A 9,724-nucleotide genomic window follows, 5' to 3' on the forward strand; every position below is an offset into this window, starting at 1 on the left:
GCCGCAACAATGGGCTCAAGCATAACGAAGGTCATGAGGATGGCGCAGGACTGGGCAGGGCTTCATTCTGTCGCACATAAGGTCACTATGAGTTGGAACCGACTTGACAGCACCTAACAACAACAACAGGCATTACCGATCAGAGAGATAATTGTGGACTATTTGAGAAATGGTACTGTCACAACTGAAAAAAATAAAAGTGGACCTTTATGTCATATCATCTTCATAAAACTCAATTCCAAGTATGTTAAAATCCTAACTGCGAAAGTCAAATTATAAAATTCTTTTGAAGACAAATAAAGGAAAGTACTTTTATGAACTTGGAGTAGGTAAATATTTCTTGAACAAGACATCGGAACACAAAACATAAAAAAGAGGATAGCTAAATCTGACCTCATAAAAATTAAGAATTTCTATTCACTAGAAGACATCATAAAGAAAAAAGATAAACCACAAAACACATAACTGACAAAAGGTTAGGCTCTGAAATGTATGAAGAAAAACAAAACATGAAGAACAGCACGAATGAATATCAATCACATAATGTCGAATGAAAAAAGAAAAACTCAGAGGAATATATACAGCATGATTCCATTAGCAATACAAACTGTGTTAAAATTATAAAGAAAAGAAAATGAAAAAACATACCATTCAGAATACTGACTTCTTCCGAATGGGAAGGGAAAATGACAGGATTGGGGAGAGGCATAACCTGGATTTAAAAGATAATCGATTGTAAATATTTCAATAAAAATATTTAAAACGTGAAAAAAGAAAAAGAAACAAAGCAAATGAGTCTGACAATGTTCTGTTGTGATGTATAAAGTTTTCATTAGCAAATTTTCAGAAGTGGACTGCCAGGCCTTTCTTCCTAGTCTGTCTTAGTCTGAAAGCTCAGCTGAAACCTGTCTACTGTGGGTGACCCTGCTGGTGTTTGAAATACTAATGGCATAGCTTCCAGCATCACAGCAACATGCAAGCCAACAAAGTAGGAAGGAGTGACAGACAGGTGGTGGACGTCCCTTTATACTCTTTCAAAATTTACAACATGGAAAATTACAAGCTAGAATAGTTTGATAAATACACAGAAGAAAATGAAACTACATCTAATTCCCACAAAGCCCGGGAGCACACTTCTCTGGATCACATCAGAGAAACTTTCTTTGCAGCCTCTGGTCCTTCTGATCCCTGTGAGCCAGCCCCCGCCCACCTATCCTTAGCATCGATTTCTCTGACTCACCCTGTCTCCCTCTTGTAAAGATCCATCCAGGCAATTGAGGATAATCTCCCCATCTCAAGAGCTTCAATTATATGTGCAACATCCCTTATGCCAGCTAAGGTAACATGTTTACAGGCTGTGGGGATTAGGACGTGGTCATCTTTGCAGGTATTATTCAGCCTGCCACAAATCACAGTGGGAGAGGTAAGAGTTCATGGATGTGAAGCATTTTGCATAAAGCAGATGCTCAATAATCGCCTTATCACTACCATGAGCAACAAGGATTCTAGATGTTTGGGCAAGAACAGTCTGAGCCTTAGCGGAGGAGAATGTCAGAGGACCTCACAGGACAAGCCTCTAAGTCACACTCTCTGCAATGAAAAATAGGAGCAGCTGATAGCATTTTAAGTCTGCAGCTGGCACGAGGAACAGCCAGCTTAAGACAGACGAATGTATGCTGTCATCTGCAGGCTGACTCCAAGGGAAAGAGTCAGGGAAGCCTGTCTGGACACTGGCAATGGCTCAGCTTGGAAGCCCATCTGAGAAGGTGGAACAGTCATGACCAGGAGGGAGGAAGGAGTGATGGGGAAGACAAGTCAGGGGAGGGGGGATTGACAGGACTAGGAACTAACTAGATGCTAAGGACAGGTGGGCAGGGACTTGCCCACAGAGGTCAAGAGGACCAGAGGCTGCAGAGAAGGAGAGCTCTCTGATGTGGTCCAGGGAGAAATGCTCCCAGGCTTTGTGGCAATTAGATGTATCCTCATTCTCTTATGTGTATTTGTCATACTATTCTAGCTTATAATTTTCCATGTTTTATTTTGTGAAAGAGAGTAAAGGAGCATCCATCATTCATCTGTCATTTTGTTGTGCTGTGGTGGCTTTCATGTTTCAGTGATGCTGGGAGCTATGTCACCAGTATTTCAAATACCAGCAAGGTCACCCATGATCAAGGGACAGGTTTCAGCAGAGTTTCTAGACTAAGACTGGCTAGGAAGAAAGTCTTGGCAATCTACATCTGAAAATTTGCCAATGAAAAACTTATGGATCACAACAGAACATTTGCTGACTCACTTGCTTTTGATGTATCCTCAAGAAGGAGCAATCTCTACAGGATGTTGTGTTTGATGAAGTGTGGAGCCAATGAGGGCACTGGAGACACTTGGTGAGACAGATTGGCACAATAGCCACAATTATGGTCTCCAACATGTAAGTGATAGTGAGGATGATGCAGGATTGGGCGACATTTTGTTCTGTTGTAAATAGATGAGTTAGAGTCAACTCAATGGTAACTATCTATCTGTCTGTCTGACTGTCTATCTATCTACCTACCCACCTACCCACCCACCCACCCATCCATCCATCCATCCATCCATCCATCCATCTGTTAAGGGATATACCACATTTAAGAATAGGAATGATCAAAAACCAAACTCACTGCCACCAAGTCGATCCCAACTCATAGTGACCCCATAGTGTTTCCAGGGCTGTAAATCTTTAGGAAAGCAGACTGCCACATCTTTCTCCGAAGAAGCCACTTGTAGTCTCAAACCACCGACCTTTCCATTAGTATTTGAGAGCTTTAACCACTGCACCAATTCGGGATCCTTAACTGACCTGAGTTTATTTTCCACTTCTGTCAAACAAGGATAATTCTGACCCAGGCACCTTGACGATCCAGTAAGAACATGTAGAGGAACATGCCCAGGAATAATTTACATAGAAGGAAATTTAAATAGGCAGTTTGATAGAGGATATATTTGAAACAACAGTCAACATGAGCAGGGATGTGAGCAGAGTGTGTTCCCTGCCTGGGTTGTCTATACACTGACATGTACGTGCTTCAATCAAAGGATCAGTGTTTTCCCTTAACAAAGCTTTGGCAGTAATTTGATCATAAGTTACAAAAAAAGTTTAATTAATACTGAAAATGGTACCATTTGTTATAAAGGCTATAAAACCAAGCAAGAGTCTTCTGAAATATAGTATCTATGTTTTCACTTGGTACAACACACTTCTTATTATTCTCATTTGGAGAGCATCCAGTTTCACCCACAAGTTAATTGGAAATGTCGATTCAAACTCACTGTGGGATTGATCATGTGGTAGGTATCCAAGGCCATCTGATATCTTTGATTCATACAGCTTAAAAAGAAGTGTTATCACTTCCAACGGTTATCTAAATTGGTCCCCTACTGCATATTTAGATGTTCATGTGAAAACCCAACACGCAGAACTGTAGAAAAATAATTCTTATCCAGTCTCTTGAAAACAAACATGATGAGCTCAACTTTTTCAATGGTTTCTCAGCACTGCAAATTAACCGTGTTTTACTTCCATTCCATTATTTTATTTTATTTTATTTTTTGGCAATATATTTAGTCTTTTTTTTTTTTTTTTTGTTTTTTTTTTTTTTTAAACCATATGAAGGTTTTTATTGAACTCAAATTCAGAGGGCAGTGTGGTTAAGAGCTACGGCTAGCTGCGGCTGCAAACCAAAAGGTCAGCAGTTCGAATCCACTAGCCTGTCCTTGGAAACCCTATGGAGCAGTTCTACTCTGCCCTATAGGGTCGCTATGAGTTGGAATCAACTGGATGTAATTTTTTTTTTTTAAAAGCTTGAGGAAGACAAGGGAGGCTGGAGGTAGAACTTGGGGTCCCAGGTCCCGCCTCATGGTCCCACTCCCCACCCCACCTACCCTCTCACCCACTCTCTGATTCAGGGAGGGTCTCAGGAGCTACCAATCTAATCTACCCCACTCCAGTTAAGTAATCTGACCCATCCCTCCCCTCACCCCCTCCTAACACTTTGCCAAGCCAGGCACCCACCAAGGGGCATGCTGCTGCTGAGGCCAGCTCTCTGCTGACCTCTCTCTGGGATTCTCCCAAAGCCTCTTGATGCCTGTTTGCCCCTTGCTCCAACTGCTCTTCACAGCCCATCTCTGTAAGTCTCCAGGGCATGTAACTTCCTCCACCCTGGCCCCCTCTTACCCTAGAATCCTGAACTCCATTCTCTCCAGCTTTTCCACTGTTCTCTACGTTTCCACTGTTCTCTCTAGCTCCCTGCCCCCTTCTCTTACATCCACCACCTCCCCACCCCTGGCAGGATCCAGGTTAGACAGACTCAAACAGCTCTGCATTGCAAATCCTGTTTCCTTTGCTGTGCTTTCTCCCCACTCCTCCTGCTTTGCATTAAAACCCTGCTCTTACTTGGAAGCTATATGTAAACCCCATTGCAGCTGCATAGTATGATTAAGAAAGTGGCTGACATAACTTGTATCAACTCCCTACTTGTAAATCCCTTAAAAGTAACTTTTCTCCTCACCGTTGGGGAGCAGCAGTCTTGGTGGCAGCACCTCCAACTGACTCCTTTTCCTTGCGCAACGAAATAAAGGTGCTTTTCTTGCTCTCCCACCTCAGTCTATTGGCCAATATGAGTCATGCTGAACAAGAACCTGGGGTTTCCACCCAGTAACACCAGGTAGGCAGCAGCCAGCTGTGCGGGTCTGCTCGTGGCAGATGAGGCTGGAGCTCTGTGAGGACTTTCCAGTCATCACACTTGTAGGGCCGCTCACCACTGTGCACACAGTGATGCTGCAGCAGCGTTGAAGAGTGGCAGAAGACCCTCCCGCACACAGTGCACCTGTGGGGCTGTTCAGCTGTGTGGGGGCACTGGTGCTGAGTCAGCCTGGAGAAGTGGTTGACGGTCATGCTGCAATCAGGGCAGCTCTAGGTGCAGCTGACAGGCGAGTGTGGGCCGGGATGGCCAGCACCAAGCTGTGGCCAAAGAGCTTGCCCCACTCGGGGCACTTGAAGGGCTTTTCACCCTCGTTACTGCAGGCATGGGGGATAATCGCCGGTAGCTAGAAGAAGCTCTTGGTGACACAGCAGAAGGGCCTTTGCCTGGTGTGCACTCTGCTGTGCTGCACAGGGGCGAGCTCTGGCTGCAGCACTGGCCACACTCAGGACCGCTGTAGGACCTCTCGTGGCTGTGGGTATGCTGGTGCTGCAGGAGGCAGGAGCTATGGCCAAAGGCCTTGCCACAGTGCAGGCACGTGTAGGGTGTCTGGCCCCAGGGGCTGTGCTAGTGGCGAAGCATGTAAGGGCTGTCAGCAAAGGCCTTGCCTCAAGGACATCTGTAGGGCCGCTCACCCATGTGGATGCACTAGTGTTTGATGAAGTCAGAGCTCTGAGAAAAGGCCTTGCTACTGACCTCTCATGTACGTGGCTTTTCACCCATATGGATGCACTGGTGCTGGATCAGGGTGGAGCGTCGCCCAAAGCTCTTCCAACAGAGGCCTCAGATGTTGGGCTGAGGTCCTTGCCCAGCCTGGGCCCAGGCACCCCACCGGCCTGTACACCAAAGGCCCCTGTCAGGCCCAGTGGATTCTGGAGCTTCTCAGACTGGGGTGTAGCCAGCAGGCCACCTGTGGGCATCTCAGAAGGCGGCCCTAGGGGCAGACCCCCTGTGGGCTGCTCCTCAAGTGCCTGGGTGAAGGAGTCCAGGGGGTAGACTCCCAAGGGGATGCTCAAGGAATTCTTTTCTTCGAGATTAAGAAGCATCTCTGCATCTTCCTACAGTTTGGAACTTTGAGATTCAAATCTGAGACTTGGAGTTTTGAACTAAGGATTCTTGGTTTCAAATCCAGAGTAATGAGGTGCGTAGCCTGTACTCTGGGATTCTTATCTTTTAATTTAAAAAAATCAAAAGGTATTAGGAACCCTACTATTTTGGAATGCTGGCATAGGAATTTTGATTCAAATTATTGTCTTCCTCACTTTCAATTTAAACGGACTATTCGAGTTCATTTGGATAAATAGCTGAATCCAGACAAAATCTCTTTTTGCTTGAAGAGAGTAAAGTCATTCATAATTGTCCTATCTTCCCATTCCTTCCCCAGGTAGGGTCTCTGTGGTGCAATGAATTACTTAATATGGCCCTTTTATTAGCCATATTCTTTGTAATTCCAACCAAATGATTGGGTGGGACCATGCTAATAAGGTCTATGGAACCTTAATAAGGTGACTGGTCAGTTTTGCCATCCTGCTAGGCTTAAAATGAGCCATCCCAGAGGCGGGAAGAGAGGATCTCACCACCACCAAGGAAGAAGAGCCAGGAGCAGGGTGCGTCCTTTGGACCTGGGATCCCTACGCTGAGACAGTCCTAGACCCAGGAGACAGAGAGACAACTTTAACACTGAAGATGGCTTGATGGTGAGAAGCAGTGGCAGAGAAATGGCAGGAGCAGAGGAGCAGAACCAGGAGAACAGAAAAAGACCAGCAGGAGATGGCACGGGGGCGTCCCCGCCCACAGAGTGAGAAAGCTGAGTGCCTTCTGGCAAGATGCTTGCTGGTGGAGTAGGGCACCTCCGGGCACTAGGTGGAGCTAGGTTTGCCGACCCAAGGAGCTAGAGCAGAGTGCCTTCAGGATGAGGCTTCCTGGAGGAGTGGGGTGCCTCTGGGCACTTTTGGCAAAGCTAAAAGAGCTTTGTAACACTTGCCTGAGCAGGGCAGAGGCCGAGGAGCCGGAGAGAGGTATGCCAGTGATGTTGTTGTTAGATGCCGTCAAGTCAGTTCTAACTCATAACGACACTATGTACAACCGAATGAAACACTGCCCAGTCCTGCGCCATCCTGACAATCATTATTATGCTTGAGCCCATTGGTGCAGCCACTGTGTCAATCCATCTCATTGAGGGTCTTCCTGTTTTTCGCTGACCCTCTGCTTTACCAAGCATGATGTCTTTCTCCAGGGACTGATTTCCTCCTGATAACATGTCCAAAGTATGTGAGATGTAGTCTAGCCATCCTGGCCTCTAAGGACCATACTAGAAGGTATGCCAGTAGGCACGGCTGAAAAGAGGCTGTCCTGATGGAAGAACTGTATCATGAGTGTTCCTGAACCTGAATCGTAACTTGTTTACTTCCCTAATAAACCCCATAATCGTGAGTATTGTCTGTGAGTGTTCTGGCCATTGCAAAGGGTTAGAAGTAGAGAGTGCCGTGGGAGGGCTGGTTGGTATCAGAATTGGTAAAGATGGCTGAGAGAGGAAGCATGTCTGATCTCTGCCTCATAGGAATCAGCCTTGGGCTGTAGATCTTGATTCTCCATCCCCCTTGTGAAATTAGAGGAGATCGGACGCCGCCACCACGTCGTCTTTACAGCCTCCAAGAATTCTTATACATGACCGCCTCTGTAGAAGCCTGATAAATTGCATTTACATAAACAGCTTCATTCCCTTCATCTATGCCAAGGACCTTGAAGCCCCGGCTCAGTAAAAACATATTGTCTGGTGCCTTGACAACCTGAAGTCGTTGTGACTACATTTATGTGGTTGATTCCATGTTTTCTTATGCTACATGTACTCGACGTGACTCAGATCCTCAGAGCACGAGGTGAGAACAGAAACTCTCAAAGTCAGTCCAACCTGGAACAAACTAAAAGCAGTAGAAATAAGGATGGAGCTCCCCTCGCTGGAATGAACCTGATTCCATTCAATCTCTCTCAATGCAAAGAGAGTGACATCAACATAACGTATCCTAATATCAACTGCCCGCTTTAGGAAAATCCCAACCTGTTCCCTCCATTCTTTCCCTGCATTTGCTTTTCATACCAAGAGCATTTTTCAGAGGTTTAACTACGAAAGCAAAATATCTCACTTTAAGAACAAAAAGAAACTATTTTTCAAAAGTCATCAGAAAAAAAGTAGTATTTCCCTCTTTTCTCCAAAGAATAAAAGCACTCCATAGGCATTTTTACTCCCAGTGTTGCATCATAAAATTAAAAATAAACAGACAAGCACATAAATCCATGCTGGCCCCTTGAGTGGATGGAAGGAAGATGACCAAGGTGTCTGATGGGAACACTAGCTGGGGCCGCACATCTTCAGGCTGGTGTCTCTGTGCCTCTCTGCTCTGTAGAGAGAAAGGTCTGAGAGCAACGAATGAACCTGGAGGGCAGGACACAGGGAAAGTAGGACAGTCCTGGGAGCACTTTCTAGAAATACTCACAGCATCCATCCTCAGGATTCTAGAAACTTCCAGATGCCAAAATTCTGGTGCTGTGTCTGCATGTGGTGAGAGCAGCGCCTGCTTCACAGAGCCTCACTCTGAAGGTCCCTAGGCGTGGGGCTGTGCTCTGCTGTCACCATCTTGAAACTCTTAATAATATCGTCAACAAGGGCCCCGTGTTTTCATTCTGCAGCGGCCCTGCAAGTTGTGTAGCTGGTCCTGGGGGGGGTGGTGTTAGTTGTCGTTGTCTCTGACTCACGGTTGCCTTACGTATAACAGAACGAAACGTTGCTTCGCCCTGGGTCATCTTCAGCATCGTTGGTGTGTCTCAGTCCGTTGTTGTGGCTATTGTGTGGATCCATCTCATGGAGGGCTTTCCTCGTTTTTACTGACCCTCTGCTCTACCAGGAGCCCTGGTGGCTCAGTGGTTAAGCGGTCGGCTGCTAACCAAAAGGTCAGCAGTTTGATTGAATCCACCAGCCACTCCTTGGAAACCCCATGGGGCAGTTCTACTCCATCCTATAGGGTCGCTCTGAGTTGGAACCAACTCGATGGCACATAACAATAACAATAACAACTGCTTTACCAACTATGATGTCTTTTTCTAGAGATTGATCTTTCCTGATGACACGCCCAAACTAAGAGAGCCAAATGCTTCTAAGCAGCATTCTGCTGATATTTCTTCTAAGACAGGTTTGTTCATTCTCCTGGAAGTCCACAGTACATTCAATATCCTTTACTTACATAGCATGGTAAGTCATCAAGCGCGTGGGCGGAAATCCTGGCTTGGGCCACCGACAGGCTCTGTCATCTGGAGAAACAGACACAACTTTCTAAGACCCGGTTTCCTGTTTTAAGTCTGGGGTCATAATACTTTCTACCTCAGCGGTTTCTGTGCCGACCAAACACACGAAGGCAGGTAAACCACACAGCACGTAGTAAAGATTTAATGTGAGTTATCGAGAAAAAGGGCCAAATTATTTTTTGTTGAACCAAACTAAATAGTATGTGTGTGAAGTAGTTTGAAAAAATCAAGTTTCACCTTCAATCACTTATCTGAAGCTATCTCCATATTGTTAGACTTTGACTCTACAGCCATATTTTTACTTCCAGCCTAAGAAATGTTCCCTATGACTTAATCTAAACTATTCTAACTGCGTTTCACTATCAAATTATTCTTTGAAGACAGAAATCAGATAACCAAAACAACTCTATAATAAGAAAAGAGTAAGTAGAAAGGATCAGAGGAAACACTAACTAGACAGTTTATTTCTTTTGGTAAAGGACTGCCATTTCTTTTCTATTCCACAGTACCTGGACTAGAGCGGCATGCATAGAAGACAGTCAGAAATTCACTTGATTTGTGATGCAGGAGAGAGGGGTTGTCTAGGACAGCGGCCTTTAAACTTTCAAGCCCACAACTGCAAAGAGAACAATACATTGTGGGCATTTTAGTATTGTGCACACCCATGCGTACATGTAATGGATATGACA

General features: G+C 45.4%; 1 pseudogene; it reads right to left on the reverse strand.

The window, feature by feature from the left end:
• Window positions 1-4,591: 4,591 nt before the first annotated feature.
• Window positions 4,592-8,546, reverse strand: LOC101347762 (zinc finger protein 768-like; annotated as a pseudogene).
• Between the last annotated feature and the right edge of the window lie 1,178 nt (window positions 8,547-9,724).

This window comes from Trichechus manatus, unplaced genomic scaffold (assembly GCF_000243295.1).
Source record: "Trichechus manatus latirostris isolate Lorelei unplaced genomic scaffold, TriManLat1.0 scaffold00072, whole genome shotgun sequence".
Taxonomy (NCBI): Eukaryota; Metazoa; Chordata; class Mammalia; order Sirenia; family Trichechidae; genus Trichechus; species Trichechus manatus.